This window comes from Danio rerio, chromosome 3 (assembly GCF_052040795.2).
Source record: "Danio rerio strain M-AB ecotype USA chromosome 3, GRCz13ab, whole genome shotgun sequence".
Lineage (NCBI taxonomy): Eukaryota > Metazoa > Chordata > Actinopteri > Cypriniformes > Danionidae > Danio > Danio rerio.
In genome coordinates this window covers 37877011-37895000 of record NC_141023.1, presented here as the reverse complement: position 1 = coordinate 37895000, position 17990 = coordinate 37877011, and the positions used below count along the sequence as shown (strand labels likewise).

At 32.0% G+C, this 17990-nt stretch overlaps 1 protein-coding gene and 1 long non-coding RNA gene across 5 annotated transcripts in view; one reads left to right on the top strand and one right to left on the bottom strand.

Annotated features, from left to right (window-relative positions):
* Positions 1-17990, bottom strand: part of asic2 (acid sensing ion channel subunit 2) — a 666602-nt gene that overhangs the window by 229464 nt on the left and 419148 nt on the right.
* On the top strand, positions 7269-8803 carry LOC147845802 (uncharacterized). The gene is made up of 2 exons (XR_015481084.1): positions 7269-7369; positions 8393-8803. It is a non-coding gene; the product is annotated as an uncharacterized LOC147845802 (long non-coding RNA).

Below are 17990 nucleotides of genomic sequence, written 5' to 3'. Positions count from 1 at the left end.
TGTATTTCAAATGTAGTAAATATTATTAATGTGGACATTTAACCAGTCTTAAGACCTCAATATATAAAATTTCCACGTACATTTAATAGAACAATTATGTTGAGAATAATTTAAAATATATTTTTTTAAGTAATGTTAAGAGTAATGACAAATTATTAGAATTTAAGCTATTTTGTATTTTAATATAATTTAAAATCTAATTTATTACACTCCCTTCCTAGTGCACATGCTTACATGTGTGTGTGTATGTATAATTGTGGAGTATGAAGATCATAATTATGTGTAGATTGTATAGCTGTAGTACAGGGGCCACCAAACTTGTTCCTGGAGGGCCGGTGTTCTCCAGCCTCCGGCGCCTACACTGCAGCTCTGCACAAGACGTTTGGCCATAGGAGAAATGGTTGTGCCCTTCTAAGTCTGGTTTCTTTCAAGCTTTCACTTTCATCAATTCTTGAAGTTTTTTCCTCGCCGCTGTCACCACTAGCTTGCATGGTTCGAGACTTGTAGAGCTGATAGATAGATAGATAGATATATAGATAGATAGATAGATAGATAGATAGATAGATAGATAGATAGATAGATAGATAGATAGATAGATAGATAGATAGATAGATAGATAGATAGATAGATAGATAGATATATATATATATATATATATATATATATATATATATATATATATATATATATATATATATATATATATATATATATATATATATATATATATATATATATATATATATATATATATATATATATATATATATATATATATATATATATATATATATATATATATATATATATATATATATATATATATATATATATATATATATATATATATATATATATATATATATATATATATATATATATATATATATATATATATATATATATATATATATATATATATATATATATATATATATATATATATATATATATATATATATATATATATATATATATATATATATATATATATATATATATATATATATATATATATATATATATATATATATATATATATATATATATATATATATATATATATATATATATATATATATATATATATATATATATATATATATATATATATATATATATATATATATATATATATATATATATATATATATATATATATATATATATATAGATATATATATATATATATATATATATATATATATATATATATATATATATATATATATATATATATATATATATATATATATATATATATAGATATATATATAGATATATATATAGATATATATATAGATATATATATAGATATATATATAGATATATATATAGATAGATAGATAGATAGATAGATAGATAGATAGATAGATAGATAGATAGATAGATAGATAGATAGATAGATAGATAGATAGATAGATAGATAGATAGATAGATAGATAGATAGATAGATAGATAGATAGATAGATAGATAGATAGATAGATAGATAGATAGATAGATAGATAGATAGATAGATAGATAGATAGATAGATAGATAGATAGATAGATAGATAGATAGATAGATAGATAGACAGACAGACCGACAGCCAGACCGACAGCCAGACCGACAGCCAGACCGACAGCCAGACCGACATGTTATTCTTTAACACAGATAATGTAACAATAGTACAAATAGTGACAATACATCTGCTGTTTACAACAGATAGTAAACATGTGCTACTAATTTACACACTATGTTAAGCTGGCCTAAGTTATGGCTGTAAGGGCTGCTAATTTCAAACAGTACAGTTCACTCTGACTCACTAATGAAATAAATGAAGACTTCTGCTCATTAGTTAAGGTAAGCTAACTTGCTGCTGACACTAATGATATTCATGGGCCCAAACATTCTATTAGCTTTTCCATCTCGAACACTAAACATTCTCATCTGGGTTGATCCTCATGAATATCAACAAGTTGATTACTGCTACCATATGCACCACGTATTAGTCGGCAAAAATTTCCACTTAATATAATTGAAACACAATGCCCAGACTTAAAATAATTGCAAATAAAATGCTTACAGCACAAACACAAACACACACACGTGCACACACGCGCGCACACACACACACACACACACACACACACGCACACATGCTCTAAAGAGATAGTACAGCCAAGAAATAAAATAATTTCATCGTTTACTACCTATCATTTATTCCAAATATGTTTCTTTCTTCAGTTCAATCCAAAAGAAGATATTTTAAAGAATGTTAGAAACCAGTAGCTATTGACATTCATAGTAATTTTTGGTCCAAAAATGGTATGTAAACATGTTTTTACATACTAATATTTTTAATCTTTAATTTTAATTGATCTTCTTGTAATTACATCTGAAATCTTTGTAATTAGGATTACACTGTTGACCCATCACTATACCTTAACCCAACCCTAAACCTACCCATACTAGAATAATATATATATATATATATATATATATATATATATATATATATATATATATATATATATATATATATATAGAATATGAACACAATAAATAAACATAGTGTACTTATTTTCTGATGTAATTAAGGCCACTTTATTTGAAGCAGGAACTTTTTTTAATATAATGGATTCCCAGTTTTCAACATTCTTCAAAATCTCTTATTTTGTTTCTATTAGAAAAATTAAACTAAATTGAAAATAAAATTGTCATGGAAACACTCAAGGGCACTTACCCTTTATCACACTCTCATAAGAGACCCAATGATGTCTTCAACAGACCCATTCTGTGTTTAGACATGTTAGTGATGGTATAGACTGGTAAATCGAGTGCTCTAAACTGTGGGTTTACAGGGCGTAAATTGGATCTAAGCTGTGCGTTAATAAGATTGTTGTGAATCCAGCAGACCCCAAGACCCCATTCCCCAATCCACATTGCATTTGCTCCGCTCCAGATCGATAGTTTATGACCCAGACGTATAGAACAGCACTGAAGGTCAATAAAAAACAGGAACAGAAGCTGGCCGGTTTATTACGCAGAGCTTTTAAAATACCATTGGCCATTTCCACAGCACAGACCCATCGAGCTCCTCAAGTTGTATTTGATAACGCAATAAAACCTTCTGCCATGAGATTTCACTCGGCATGGAATAGGAAATTAGACCTTTGAGTAAAATCCACAATCGACATGCAGTTGGCACATCTGCTGTGAAGAAACAATTACATATACACAAAGAATGGATTTCATGTTATCAAGGGTCAGGTTTGTTTTGGATGTCATGGAGTGGTTGGGTTTATTTTGGTAAGGTAGTCCGTCTAAAACCAGCAGGAGCTCATACCGCCGCTGAAGTGATATTAATTATTGACAAAGGCCACTACTGCACTCAAGTGTAATCACAGATAAATGACTCACGATGAAAAAGAAAAAAGGAATCAATATCTGGTCCGCATTAATAACTCAAGCAAGAACAGACATGGTGGCACAAGCGCACACACACAAACCAAGAGTCAAGCACAAGTTCACGAGGAATCTGCCAGTATACCATGTAATATTTCATTTTTAAAAGTGCCCCTGAGAATACTTCATCACTATAAATTGACAGGCGGTTTTGCTTGCCTTTTAAGTCTGTTTGGTGATCATTTAAATGCAAGGGCAATCTCTGATAGCATAATCTGGGTATAATAAGTTAAACACTATGTTTAAATTTAAAAAGTACTGCCTGGGAACTAAATACGTGTCCATACTCTGTGTCCTAAATAACCAATTACCACACAAACACACTGACAAATGCACTTAATCATCATCAAACTTTGACAAATAGCCAATAATCCTCAGCCTGAAAGAGATTTACAAATTACAAAAACAGACAAACTACAAATTGTAATTAAAACTGTATTTTTTTTCTACACCTATTCTGGATTTTGTTCACCATAATCTAATAAAACTTAGCATAAATCATAAAATATAATCATGCATTAATGTAATCAGTACAACAATTTTGGGAATAATATATTTTAATTTCTAATAAAATACATAAATAAACAAACAAACAAACAAACAAATGAACGGCACAAACGAACAAATGAACAAACGAACATAATGAACAAAACAAACAAAAGGAGCAAAACCATTGAACAATCGGAACGAATGAACAAACAAACGAACAAATGAACAAACTGGAAGAACGAACGATTGAATTAATAAACTAAATGAAACAATAAAATAAAATAAACAATTCAAAAAATACATATTTAGACATGTCAGATAGATTTTTAAATGTGTCATGAAGATTCAATAATAAATAAACGAACGAAAAAAAAACCTAAACAAAACGATAAAATACAAAATAAAACACAATAAAACAAAAAATCTAATTAAATTAAAATCAAATTAAATTCATATCCTTTAAATGTGTCATGAAGATGCAATAATAAACGAACGAACGAAAAAATGATAAAATACAAAATAAAATACAATACAACAAAAAAATGTAAAATATTTAACAAAATAAAATAAAATAAAATAAAATAAAATAAAATAAAATAAAATAAAATAAAATAAAATTAAATTAAATTAAATTAAATTCATATTTAGACATTTATCTCAGATATATTTTTAATGTGTCATGAAAATGCAATAATTCTGCATTTGGAAGTTGCAGTATTATGTTAGTTTTTGTTTTCAATGCTCTTTTAAGAACCTAAAGAACCTGGAATCAGATTAAATTGTTTGTGTCAGACATAAGTTAATGCATATATTCAGATCTACTGGCAACTTAAATCTAACTTTGAAACATTTATTCAATCAGAATATCTGAAATAATTATAAGGAAATTACAAGTAACAAAGTAAAAATAAAAAAGTAGGACTTTAAATAATATTCCCCTTGTAAAAAATACACCAATAATCTAATGTAGATAAATTTACAATCACACATACATACAACTAAATGAAAAACATTGATAACATTGATTAGATCACATTGAATAGTATTCCATGTCCACATACTGATTGAGAACACCAGCAGTATGTCTTCACAACCTGTAACCTCACAAAGCTCTTTTCATTTCTTTTCTTTTCATGTGTGTCTGACTGTCAGTGTGGCAGTTTCTCTGTCATCTGTCCTCTTTCTCTCCCTTCGCTTCACCCTCTTGATGTTCAAAGGTTTCTCAGCGCTACTGGACTTGTCACAGCTTACTTTCGTCAAGATGGCAATGCACATGCATTTCCATAAAGACCTAAAGCTATCCTGTCTCTTTCTCTCATTAATGTGCTGATGTTTTGAGCGATAGTGGTGCTGTGAAGGTTGGGCTACACACACAAGTTACTTCACAGGTATGTAGGTGTGAGTTTGTTTGTTTGTGTTGTTTTTTTTGTTTTGTTTTTTGAGAGAGAGAGAAAAACATATGAGGCAACGGTAGTATGTGATGTGACTTGAGTGTTAAATCAAGCACTACAGTATTTAATATAATCAAGCTACAGTACTTCCCACATGCATTCAAACAAAGACTGTAGACACCACACTTTTATGCACATTTGTATCATATTATAACTTGGGCTGTAAAATAAAATAAAATAAAATAAAATAAAATAAAATAAAATAAAATAAAATAAAATAAAATTAAATTAAATTAAATTAAATTAAATTAAATTAAATTAAATTAAATTAAATTAAATTAAATAAGGCATCATGGTGGTGCACTGGGTAGCACGATCACCTCACAGCAAGAAGGTCGCTAGTTCCAGCCTCGGCTGAGTCAGTTGGCATTTCTGTGTAGAGTTTGCATGTTCTCCCCATGTTCCCAAGGGTTTAAAATTAACTCGAAAGTAATATAATGAAAAGTAACTGCATTACGCACTTAGTTACATTTTGGGGGGAGTTACTCAATATTTTAATGTACTTACAATAATGTAACTTTCCCCAACACCTGTTGTGGTGATGGTTGCTTAAACTGGTACTTTTAAACGACATATTTTTTTTTACACCAAGGCTTGGCATACATTTTAAAGTCAGTTGCAAAAGGTTGATTTAACCTAAATCCTTGGTTAAATGCTAATGGGTCAAACTAGTTCTTGAGACATAGTGTAGTCAACATGAACCATGAAAAGCACAAAAAACTGACTAATACTATAAGAAATACACTTGTTAAATATAGAAAAAGCAAACAAATGAAGCTAAATGAGACAGTTTATAAATTGAAAATCAGTTATAAAGATAGATTGTTTTGCTATTATTTATTTTATTAAATTCCTTTGGCTAAGTCCCTTATTTATCAGGGGTCGTCACAGAGGAATGAACCGCCAACTATACCGGCACACGTTTTACATGCTGGGAATAATTCTTTGTTTTATTTTCATTTGTATTTAAAGTAAAATTAGTTTTTAATATTGAAAAAAAGGATCAAGTCACAGGTTAATGGGTGACCAAAATAAAAAGCAAACAGATAAACAATCAGAAATCATATAGACAGAAAACCTGAACTAAGTAAATAGGAACAAAACACAGGGTATCGGAATGACAACTACAAGTCTATGAAACAAAAAACATTAACCTCATACAGGGCAATTTTTATATCAGTAAGCAACTATTGTCATTTTTATTAACCATAAGTGCTGCTTACAAAGCATCACTATTGTTATGTGCAACACTGCTGATTACAAGGTTACAATTAACCTTGGAATTTTACCACCCAATAAACCAACCCAATAAACTTACCCAACAATCCGTTGGAATACCCCAGCAACCATACAGACACATTAATTAAGCAATTTCTCGGCACCAGAACATCAGCTAGAAATGAGGATGAGCTCTTTTGTTTCAGCTGAGAACCATGCCTTATCATCCATGTAGTGCAGCCTAGCAACCACAAAGTAACATTATGACTCTCTCTCCCAGCTCCAAAATATCATTATACATTACAGTAGGGCCAAGCCTTGCCTTAGAAAGAACAACTCAGCGTTTCTTCAGAAAATGTACATATATCTATTTTAAATTAGAGTTGTAGATTACAATTCAGCTGCTGGTTTGCTGTGAGGCAACAGTGTTAATTACTGGGCCACCGTGCAGCCCTATGAAGGGAAAGTTGGAGGAGTAGGGATGAAAGGGGGATACTTCAAATCAAAGATGACTTCAGTGAGAAACCCTGGATCTTTATAGTGGGTTAGGAATCGTCTGATTGGTGGATCATACATAGTTAATGCATAACCAGCCATGTTCAATCATAATCACGTGATGCTCTCAAAATTAGTTTATAAATAAACTTCACTTAAAGTTTGCGCTGCATGTATCCTCCAATCTGCGCAGCAAACTCCACACAAATGACAAAGGACTTCTTAAAAGACTTCATCTTCAACCATCAGAGAAAGACTATGAAAAGGGTGAGAAAGACCCAGAAATATAGGTACTTAGTCATTCGTTTACCTTTTAAGGTGTTAACGTGATTATTTTTCAGACTATAATCGTACAACCAAAATCTATAGTTGTTGCATCCCTAGGCAGAATTAACAAACTGCAAGCTTTAAGTTTTTATATCTTCTCAATGCAAATGTTGGAGTACTCTAGCTTATAGATATCCTTAAGCCTAACATATTGATACTAACATCTAAAAATATATTTTAATTTCACAATCAGAGCAAATTAATAATGACATACAAAGAAATTCAAATAACCCAAACATTCTTACAAACAAAAAGTTTGTCAAGAGAAATTGTGATTGTCAACTTATTCATGTTTAATTGTGTTGTTGTTTGTTTTCTTGATATCTGAGCCTTACAAACAGACAAACACAGTCAGGGACCAAAGTCCAGAATCCCATTATCTATCCATTACAACTTCTTGGAATCACAACTAAGAGACATCCACTGTCTGTTAGTTGATTCAGTTTATTTTTCATCTCATGAACTGAAAGTTGTCCAATTCTTCAAGTCTGAAAGCTGGCCAACGACACAAACTGTAACATAAACATGACACAATTAAAAGGGAGCTGCAGATCAAGCCACAGCGAGTGATGAGCCATTTGTACGTTTCTGAAATAAGGCCAGCTGTCTTCTGCTTACTGATATGAATAATGATTTATTTTTCATGGCAAGACTATACTGTATGTGAAGCTGTTTGTATTCGACTCTTAACAACTGACATTCGCATACAGCTGTCTCAATAAGAGCTAAGAGAGCCAAAAGGTAACACACACATACACACACACACAGAAAGACACACAGTAACATATTTTTCTCACCTGGAAGGAAATATGTGTGCACAAATGATCGCACAGCCCATTAATGTGTGGAAATATTGTGCAAACTCTTTTGGCAGCCTGTGAGAATGATGAAAAAAACCTGAAACCACTCTAATGTTGTTTTTGTCAAAGTGTCGGAAACATCTCAAAGTTGTAATCTTTGCAGGGTCTGGGAGTATTGAGAGGTCGGGAGATACAGTAACACAGCAGAGCTTAATTCATCTGCCAGTGAACTTATTCAACAGCATATCTCAACCCGCCGGACGGCAGACCATGGCCTGATATACAGCCACAGGATATCAAAAGATACATCATCCAAAACCGCTGGAAGCTGAAGGATGTAAACATGGGTGAAAATATTGGATGCGAGTTTGAATACTACTTCAGAGAAACCGCTCACAGGAGGAACATTAAAAACCGATTTAGCCTTGGGATAAGACTCGCAGCTTCATATTTGGCCGAAACAGCTATGCTTTGGGGTATAATTAATTGTTGGAGGAGTGAAATGTTTTATTTGCTGTCTTTTTTCCTCAACATCTCTGTATTTAAAATATAGATATTTATTTCACTGCTCTCAGAAATGCTTGATTCTGATTATTTTTCTGGTAATTTTAGAAACAGATTTGACAGGTGCATCCGCCTGTTGGGTTCATAAAGCCTCTTGGGCGTTATTCTGAACATCTAGAACATCCAGATAGATGTACATCCTATACATTAAACGCTTTTCAAAATAAAATAAAATAAAAAAATAAAAAATAAAATAAAATAAAATAAAATAAAATAAAATAATCAAGCCTGTTGGGCTTTATTCTGAAAATGTACATCATTTATACAAAACACTGTTTAAAAAATAATAATATAAATAAAAATTAATTAAATTAAATTAAATTAAATTAAATTAAATTAAATTAAATTAAATTAAATTAAATTAAATTAAATTAAATTAAATTAAATTAAATTAAATTAAAATATGTTAGGTAAAAGTTTACACTGTCAGGTAAATGTCCAATTTTCCTTAGTCTTTATTAGAGGATCGTGAGTGATAAAACGCCAATATTATTATAATCGAGGCTTGGTTGTTTGTCTTTTTTTCATAGTGATCTATAATAATTACTTTTTAACTAATCTTTTTTTTTTTTTTTTTTTTTGTCTTTTGCAAAACTGAGACCAAAAGACTCTAACTGTCTGATTGAACTTTTGTCCATCCAGTAGGTTATCATTAATTTTTTTTATTTTTTTTTTTATCATAAAATCTTTAAACTGATGGCAGGAACCACCAGTTTTAGTGAAATTTTAAGTGAAATAAGTCAATGGGTTAATAGTGTTCAAAACAATAAAAAATGATTAAATCATTTTGATTAATATAGTAATATTTCAACTGATTTATTCATTAGCAGTTTAGTAAAATAGTGTGATATTAGACATTAATGCCATTAAAAAAAGCTCTACAAGTAACATGGCATCCACATAAAGGAAGGTAACAGATGTAAATGTGATATAATTAGGCTATGATGTTCACTTTCTTGTTAGTTTTTGCTTTGGTATTAGTTGTATAATACTTTTTTTAATTAGTGGCTTAAAACAGCCATTAAGACATTATTTGCCACCATGTGCCACCAATCCTTCCACGTTTCAGGTTTAATTATAATTTAAAGAACAGATTAACTGTGTGTTAACACTACAGTATGTATTCGTAAAAGATGTAGCTCACACATCACTATCAATATATCTGTTGTTTTATTATTATTTTTTAAGTTAAAAGCAATAAAACTAATGTATTATTTACTTTTTTAGTTTAAAGTTAAGTTCTGACTGAAAATATTTTTAAAACTTTGTGACTTTTTTATAAAGTAAAAAATATATATATTTTTTTTATAAAATCAAGATAAAACCTTTTTCTTTTTCAGTTTTTATAACATTGCTATTTTTTTAAATAATCTCTTGCACTTTATATAATATGTACAGCTAAAAATTAAGAGCAAAAATCAAGATGTACCCTGACTTTTTAAAGTTTTTATGTGTCTTTTGAACTCCTTTTTAAAAAAATAAATCATTACACTTTTTATAATATGTACTGCTGAAGTTTAGGAGCAAAAGTTAAGATAAAATCTGTTTTTAAAATGTTGTATGTGTCTTTTTAACATTGCTATTTCTTAAAATAAACTCTTCATAATAGGTACAGCTGAAAATCAGGAACAAATATCAAGATGAAACCTGGTGAAAGGAACAGCAGTGATGAGTAGATCCGGAGTGGGTAGAGAGAGAACAGGAGGAGGATGTGAAGAGGAACTGAGGGAGAGGAGAGTGTGAGAGCAGATGACATTGAAAGAGAAAAGATGGTATAAGAGGCAAGAGAAGAGCAAGGGGATATTCAAGATGGAGAGAACACAGGGCCTGAAGGAATACCCCTACTAGAGGTTTTTGCACTTGAACACTTGTCGACATATTCCCTGTATCTTATCCAAGAGTTCAAGTGGGCACAAGAACCAAAACTGAGCAGAGAACTTTGATTATCCGACAGCACACCGGTAAAATATACCGATCTAAAAATGAAATGTAAGAATGAAAATAAAAAGTTGAGATTTATTGGTGCATTTTATACATGTTTGTACACTTTTGTAGCAGATTATATTAAAAGGTTTTATTCTATATTATGCAAACTAAAAATGTTCTCAGTTTCAAGCCTGTCTCATTTTCATGTATTTAAATAACTTTTGGTTGATTGATTTTTGTGTTTGATTTATTTAAGTAATTTTTTTTTCGTATACAAATATACAGATTTAATGAACACATTTTTGGATTAATTATATTTTAATTAAATTTTTATAATACTTACAAAGTTACAAAGTTTGGAAACAAAATGCTTTGAGTACTAAACTTATGTATAAATTGAGTCGTATACACAAATATTAGAGTACAATATTTAGAGTATTAGTAACTTAAACATGTTAAGTTCAGTTTTCCTATTGGTACGAGCTCAATTAATTGAACAAATTAAGTCCAAACAACTATATACAGTTGCTACTCAAATTGTTTGGTATTGCTTTTAGCATTAGAGTTAAGTTAGCACAAATATATAATTAATTAATTTGTAACTCATTATGTTTGAGTTCTGCTTAATATTATCAGTTTATGAGTTACCATAACTCTTTTTTCTTAAGTTACCTTGTTTAAAAATTGTAAGTTAAAGTAACTTATTTAATTTAGTGATTTTTCACTGTTTGGTATTAAAGTGCATGCCTTCACCATCTGCTAATATGATTGCAATATATCTTGCAATCGAAGGCCTATTTTCAAATAAGACAAGGATTGGTCAACACTTTGCCTCAAACACTAGTTAGGCTATTAGAACTATTTAATATTTGCATTAACCCTCATGTGCTGTTGGAGATGTTTACATCCACACTGGGGTGATTTGGAGTCTTAATTTGACCACAACTTTCTCTGTTTCAGCAAATGGAATGATTTTTTGGAGACAAATCTTATTTTGACACATATTTAGGGCAAAACCTTTGACTTTAAAAAAAAAAATTAACAATTCACTCTGGGGAAATGTGTTACCCTTTCGTTATGTTCGTGGCTGTTTTTGCCCTATTGACTTCCATTATAATCACATTTTTTGGTTGCAAAGCCAGGACACCAAATAATCAAGCATTCTTTATTGTTGGTGGTTTTCTTTGTTAGGAAGGGGTAAATTTACCTTTTTTCCACAATATTATTAGCAGTTTTACTCCATAAAACTCCATATAAAGTCAGAAACCTTTTTGCACAGACCTATCTAAAGGGTTAATGCTGCCAAATGATGATCAACAAACAGTAAAATGAAGTTTTACCACTTACCAACAAAGAAAAACAACAACAATCAAGGATGCGTGAATTTTTGGTGTCATGGCTTCACAATCCAAAAATGTCATTATAATGGAAGTCAATGGGGCAGCCAAGAACATAACAAAAGGGTAGTCAATTTGAACAGTACACAACGGTAAAGGGCACTCCTTTGCTATTATCCAAAGCTAGGGAAATATCCAATGATATGCAAGAGATATGCAGTGTATGTAAGAGAAATACCTCAGTAGTGAGTATTGGGACAGGCATATTTTCTCAAAACAGGTAAAAGTGATATAATTGAAGTTTATTTATAAACTAATTTCGAGAGGATCACGTGCTTATGATTGCTTGCAGCTGGTCCCGCATTATTTAATTAACAATTCACCAATCAGACGATTCCTAAGCCACTATTAATACCCTAAGTTCCAAATAACAGACATCTTCATTTTGAAGAATCACCCCTTCCACCCCTACTCCTCTTCCTTTCCTAGATAGATAGCACTTTGGCCCAGTGGTTAGCACTGATGCCTCACAGCAAGAACATCGCTGGTTCTATTCCTTACCAAGCCAGTCAACATTTCTGTGCAGAGATTACACATTCTCCCCATGCTCACGTGGGTTTCCCCCTGGGTTCCAAAGTTTCCTCCACCGTCCAAAAACAGGCAACTTAAGTTAACTGACTAATCCAAATCGCCACCATAGACATGCTCCTAGTAAATAGTTGTCTCTTAAGAACAATCACTATTTGTTCATTTGCTATCACAGCAGGGGAGTTCTTCAGATCTACCCGAGCTCAAACTCTCCTCTCGCCCTGCAAACAGGAGGGAGCCCTGGGCTTGAGGATCTCTTGAGCTCAGGGCTCTCTCCCAGGACAACATGCCAAACAAGCTTTATAATTAATCGTCAGCTAAGTGTGAACTTATGAAAAATATATATTTTTTATGAATCTGTAGCTGAATTTGAGTAGATATACTGTAATACAATAAAGAAGAAAGAGAAGGAGATATGATAGTTTCAAATGATTCATTAAAATAATCTCCTTTTAAGTTCTGAGACAGTGACCAATTAGCAGTTAGATCCATTACTGTAAAATTGGTCATGGTAATTGGCAAAGATTCACTGAATAACATTCACTCATTGAATAAATTTCTAATCATATTCTGCATGTCATTAACAATAAAGATAAACAGGAAAATGCAGACCAGTAACCTTTTTAATATGAGGCTGTTCCAGTGCTGATGCTCGCCTGTATATTGATTTATGTAAATTTACTCTAATGTGCTAAAAAATATATGAGCACATTTGTATTCATATCATGATTCATGTTCATGAGCATTTTAACTTGGTTAAAGAGCTCCATATGACAGAAACCTTGCAAGGTTAAATGATTTAGCTATGCTTTCAAATAAATCCTTTCACAGACACACAAAGTCAATATAGTTCCTATCATAAGTTATCCACAAATGAAGATCAATGCCATATTAGTGACATATACTTGTAAAATTATGCATTGTTTTGTTACATATGGATAAAGTATTTGTGTCTATAAATGAACATGTGACTATTGAATGTGGCCACAAAAATGAGCTTACGCTAGACTCGAAAACTGGCTGATTGCACCCTAACCAGACATAAAGAGCCACAGTCACTAAAATCCTGAAGAGCAGTTCAAAGCGATTCCCCAAAAGCACTAAAGCTCTCACCACATTCAGCATTTGTTAAAGGTTTCCCACTTGTCACACAACAGAATAAATCATCCACATTACTGAAGATATTCTCTATGAAACTCAAAACTTTCTATATAAAGACAACAGAAGGAAGGCGGCGCGTGTCGCTCTCGTTCCAGATGGGGAACTCCCTGACGGAAAGCTTCAACCTCAAGGATCATTACAGTGCCAGACCAAACTAATCAACGTGGTGTTGGAGCTAATGAAACTCATCCATTCCCATCAAGTGATGGACATGGCAGACTAACAGCGTTACCATGGGAATGCAGAGATGGAAATCTATATCTTCATAACTCAGATTTAGTTTTTCAGTAGGAAAAAAGAGAGTATGAATGTTTAGGAAGCTGTGCGTTTGGCAAGCGTACTGATCTTACAGTATATTTCTATGCAATTTGTTGTAGCACTAGATAAAACACTGTGTAGCAGAATGCCACAAAAAGTTAGTTAATGTAAAAAATGAAAATTACTTCATTATTTATTCTCCCTCATGTAGTTTTAAACCTTTGGGAGTTTATTTATTCTGTTGAACACAAAAGATGGTTGCTGGAACTCATCGACTTCCATAGTAAGATGTAAATTTCTATGAAAGACAATGGTTGTTTGGTCTTGCCAAGTTACCTCAGAAGAACAAACTCAGAAGACCACGGAACACAAAACCTAGTATGAGTAATGAGCAAGTGGCAACATCCCATTCTCCCTTGTGAAGTTGCTCAGAAGTATACTAACTTAAACTGGAATTCACTGAAAATCCGCTAGGCCTGCCTCAAAAATAGAGCACATAATGACTCCAAATGTTAAAATGGCCAACTTTACAACAGAAAAATGGTGTTTACAGCCTGGTACAAAAACTATTTTGTTGTATATAGCTAATATTACCCTTCATGACAACTGTGATGAAAGTGATTTTTTATAACTCATCCGTTTCGTTTATATAGAGTTTGATTTAGTCTGCATAATTAAGGGCATGGCCACTTGAGAGACAGCTAGGTCTCGCTGCTCGCCGTCACGTCACCCAGTGAACTCGGCATGTACATAATATTTTTGTTTTGTTTTATGTAACTTTACACAGTGAATTGCCTTTTGGAATTATTTCCTACAATTATCAAATGATATGGCATGCTGTGTGCACTTAATTGTGATCACAAACCATTTACGTGGCCTCCATTTCCCAGGTGAGTGAAATTATATACCATCTCTATAAATGTATTTGTTTTATTTAAGATAATTTACCATTTATAATTTTCTTTAGAACTTGAATGCACTCCAGAATCTGACAGAGTGACTAGCTACAGTATAGGCTCTAGAACAGTCTTCTTAAACATTCTCATACAGTGTTATGTCTGCATTTACTAACACAGACAAAATTTTAAGTTTTTGGTGCATAATTCACACTTTCCTCCTCTAGAAAAATGGCATTAGAACAATGCTCAATGTATTACAACAGTGTTTTTAAAAGAATAAACACTTCATTGATATTGTACACAACCAAGCACAAGTGGTCAGAACACAATTAAGTTGCAGGTAATGAATTATTAAGGGTTTCTTGTAAAAGAAAGCCCATTTAAGCAAAATGCTAGCAGGCATCTGTAGCTCTGCTCACACCTCTTTGCCCTCTTTTTGGGTACCCCTGGTCAGTGCGATGATGCTCAAACAAAATGACGATGGTTGGCCATGCCTAATTGTAGCTTCATTTGCACATTTTAGAAACCTATGGGTGACGAAACGAATACTATGTCCAAATATTTTACAGGCTTTGGAAATTAGATGCTGCAATCTTTCTACTGGTCGCATGACCTTCACATATTTAATGGGAAATATTTATAAACATTACAACATTCATACAATTTTTTCCCTTTTCAATTAGCTGTATATAACGTGCAAAAAAATTCTTACAGAGACACTTTGCACAATACAAATAAAACATATTTGAATGGGAATCTCAGCAAATGAATTTCACCCTCTGTGAATTTAGAGAAATTTCCCATTCAGAGAAATCCCAGAGACAAACCAGTTTTATATCTGAACCTTAAAAAGAAATCTAAAATATTGTGATTTCCTCCAACTTTCTTTAACTGCAATAACTTCTGGGACTTCGAGAGCAAGTGCTGCAGTGAAAGATGAGTAAATGAAGATGATTTTGGGGTAAACTTTCCGTTTAAGTTATATTATAATAGTACTATTGTGTGATGATATTAGAACTTGTTAGTGTTAATATTACAGTAAGTATAGATAATAAACTTCTATTGTAACCTGTTGAGAATTATTTCCAACATCTCACTTTAAAGGGTATCTATTATGCCACTTTTTACAAGATGTAAAATAAGTCTCTGTACCAAGAGTGTGTGTATGTGAAGTTTCAGCTCAAAATACCCCACAAATAAATAGTTTTTGAAAACTTTTTGAAAGAGTCTCTTTTAAGCTTTGATCCATCATTTTAAATTTAAATTATATTGTGAAATACACAAGCCTATTCATCAGCATTGTGGCATATTCAAAAAAGGACTAACTTTATCTTTAAAAACTGAAAATGTCAAAAGAAGTGGCTGAGAAAAAGGTGGTCAATAAAGACTGCGGTGTTCATTTGAGAATCCTCATTTGTGCATCTTAAAACCAGACATTTATAATGTGAGCCGCTGACATTATCTTGAGGAAGTACTGCTGGAAAACTCTAATGGTGGACGACTGCTTATCACTCAGAGCTGTCCACACTAATGGGGGAGAGACCACCACTAAAGGGCTGGACTTTCTTGTCTGATAACATGTAAAAAGGGAGAATGTCCATCAAAGCGTTTCTGTAGACTGTTGTGTGATCATAAAGTAAATTGAATTAGTAAATTTTTACTATTGCAGGGATGGATTTCAATCTTAAATGTGTCAAGTAATAAAACAACAAAACCTCTGAAATCTGAAGAAAAAAAAAGCCCAGGATAGACTTTGCCCTCTTTCCTGAACTTTCCTTCCCCTCTGGAATTGATGAACACTCAGGTGTGACTGGTAAAAAAGGTTTTGTCACTATCGTTGATGACTTTTGATTAAATACCAACAGATAAGTAAAATCTTTAGATCACTGCTTAACTTTAACAAAAGAATCATTCTTTGCTCTCATAGAGTATTAAAAAAAGAAGGAACAAATGTCTTGGGGTCGCAAGTCTCTGATATACTAGTATCCAGACCGGCCCATAGTGAAGAGCTCTTTAGCTCAACACTAAGTACCTTTTTGATTTATACTCTTTATTTCTATACTCTTAGATTTATCTTTGAGTAATTGGCGTTGAGCATTAACTTCTGAAATGGCTTTTATTTTTTGGTTCTGTAATTGGCATGATACACTTTCATCTTGGAAAAAAAAGTGATAGGTTTTGATGGACTCTGAATTCTCCTGAAATCTTTTATATCTGGTGTGGAGGCTGGAGCCTTGATCTACATACATGATATCCAAACGAATTGCACGAGCAGTCGGCACTTCAGCTCGAAGACTATTCGATTTCTGCTTATCGCTGATTTAGCAAGTTGTATGGAAATGACTAAATTAACTACACTTCTAGTACGAGTGAGCAGGAGGCAACCAGACTATTTGTGTATTAGTTAACCCTGCATCCTCTGACTAACTTCAGAATGTCAAGATTCTGTCTATGAAAAACACGTGAAAACTCTGTGTGGCATTGGGTCCCTAATGAACGTAGAACTGAAGAGTATGGGATCAGATATAAATCAAAACACTAAATTGCTTCGTGAATAAAAAATGTGACCCATTTCTAATTAGAAATACAGTCTAAAATTGACTTAAAAATACTTAAAATCACTTAAAATTGGAGTCATATTGAATTCGGAGTTGGAATCAAATATAAATAAATTATAATAACTAACCAAATTCTTTTTAGAAGAGTTAAAAAAGCTAATTTAACCTTCGACCATAAATTGGATTCCATCGTTGGGCTGATAGCATGGAATCTTACACCATTACATACCTGTCAACATTGGGATGTAAAAATAAATCCCTTATGTCCAATAAGGGACCCCCCACCCAACTTTCCAAACTGTTTATGCTCATTTAGGACACCGGCATCTTTAGATGGTATTATAATTAAATATGTGTATATGTCTGTTTAAAGACGCACCCAAACCCAGACTTTCACTCCACTTCAAATCACGTGTACAGAATCCGTTTGGCAAGAGCATCAGCTGACAGTCACGCACCGCTATATGACT